Consider the following 2,460-nt stretch of genomic DNA (forward strand, 5'->3'; position numbering starts at 1 on the left):
TTTGTTAAAAATGTAACTATTTTGTAAAAAAAGTCCTCTTTTCTATCAAAAATTCAACTACTTTGTTAAAATTTTTATTTCTTTTATTTGAAGGTTCATCTCGTTCATTGAAAATACATTTTTGAAACTGACAATTAATCTATACCATTTTTGGTAAAAAAATCATGTATTTTGTTAACAATTCGTCTCTCTTTGTAGAAATTAAATTGCTTTATGGAAAATTTATACTTTTTGAATAAAAATTACATTTTTCGTTTGAATTATCAACTGTAAATATTTTTTGGTTGCAAAGTCGTTTTTTTGTAAATGCAACTATATTATTAAAAATTAAAGTCATAATTTTTGGGTGGAAAATTCGATTATTCACTTAAAGTTGAACTACTTAGTAAAAAAATTAATTTTTTCTTATTAAGGATTCATAATTATAGTTGAAAATTCAACTATTTGCATTTAAATTAGGTTAAAAATTCAGCTTTTTTGTAGATAATACTCTTTTTGACTTTAAAATTAAAAAATTTATTAAAATTAAATTGACCTTTTTTAGTAGAAACTTAATCTTTTTGGTTAGAAGTGTATCATTTTTGGTCAAAAATGCAATTGTTTGGTTAAAATATGAACTGTACAACTTCTTGGGTTTAAAAGTCAATTATTTCACTAAAAGTTGAACTACTTTGTAAAAAAAAGTCTTTTTTTTAACAAAGTTTTATAATTGTAGTAGAAAATTTAACTATTTGGTTGAAAGTATAACTCTTTGATTCAAAACTCATATTTTCCGCTTAAGAAATTCAACTTTTTATAGATAATTCGTCTTTTTGACTTTAAAATTAAATAATTTTGTTGAAAATTCATGTATTTTGTTTGAAATTTGTCTTTTTTTGTAGATCATTAATTTTCTTGGTCGAAAATTCACCTTTTCCCTTGAAAATTTAACAATTTCGTTGAAAATTCGTTTTTTTTCGTTGTTCAATTCAATTTTTTATCACAGCTTTTATCTGGAAATTGAACTATTCCATTTTTGGTTAAACTGTATTCTGTAAATTGTATTAGTTAAAACACCAATTATTTGTTAGAAACTTAATTTATTTGTTTTCGATTATGACTTGAAATATTATTTCAGTCTAAATTTTTTTATTTTTAACCCATTCAATTTGAAATTTTTAAATTAAAATCAGAAAATTTCGTTAATCATCAGCAATATTTGACCGTTCATTAAAAACAATCCATTACAAATAACTGCTAACACTACAAATTTGAACAGAATGGTTCGAAATAGAATACCTTGAATTGTTAAATTTGTAATGAGCTGAATATAAAGTTTAAACGCTACAACTTTAATTTAAAAAAAGATTCAGAATTAATTTAAAACTTGAAATTATTTCAAATAATTTAAAACACAATTTAGACTTTCGCAGATTAAAAAAAAAAAGCTTTTTGAGAATTGTACAGTATTTAAAAAGAATAACAAAAATTGTTGTGAATGCTAAGAATATTGAGAATGATTTTTTATTTTGACAAATAAATTTTAAGTGAGTATTTGAAAACATTTTAAAAATTAAAAAAAAAAAGAATCAGGAAGATTTTAGGAAAATTTTTTTATTTTACAGTTTTTTTAATTTTAGGAAAAAATATAATTAACAAAATATATCAATTTTTAACCCAAAAGCTTACTTTTTAACAAATTAAATTAATTTCCTATCAAATAATTGGTATTTTAACTAATACAATGTACTGGATAAAGTTTCAACCAAAAATTGAATAGTTCAATTTCCAGATAAAAACGATTAATGTTTAATCAATCCTAGAATAGTTACATTTTCAGATAAAAAAATAATTTTTAATCGGAAAAATAAACTTTCAACAAAGTTGTTAAATTCTCAACCAATAACATGAATTTTCGACCAAGAAAATTAATGATCTACAAAAAAAGTCAAATTTCAAACAAAATACATGAATTTTCAACGAAATTATTTTATTTTATAGTCCACAAAACGAATTATCTACAAAAAGTTGATTTTTTTCAGCGAAAAATATGAGTTTTCAATCAAAGAGTTAAACTTTCAACCATATAGTTAAATTTTTAATAATAATTATAAAACCTTGTTGAAAAAAAGTATTTTTTTACAAAGTAATTTAACTTTTAGTGAAATAATCGACTTTTAAGCCCAAGAAGATGTACAGTTCATATTTCAACCAAACAATGCCATTTTTGACCAAAAATGATACATTTTCAACCAAAGAGATTAAATTTCTACCAAACAAGGTCAATTTCCAACAAAATATGTGAACTTTCAACAAAATTATTTAATTTTATAGTCAAAAAGAGTATCATCTACAAAAAAGTTGAATTTTTAACCCAATAATATGATTTTTCAACCAAAATTTTAATTGGCGACCAAATAGTTTAACTTTCACTTACAGTTGAAGTACTTAGTAAAAAAATTAATTTTTTCTTATTGAGGA

The sequence above is a fragment of the Belonocnema kinseyi genome, chromosome 10 (genome assembly GCF_010883055.1).
Source record: "Belonocnema kinseyi isolate 2016_QV_RU_SX_M_011 chromosome 10, B_treatae_v1, whole genome shotgun sequence".
Taxonomy (NCBI): Eukaryota; Metazoa; Arthropoda; class Insecta; order Hymenoptera; family Cynipidae; genus Belonocnema; species Belonocnema kinseyi.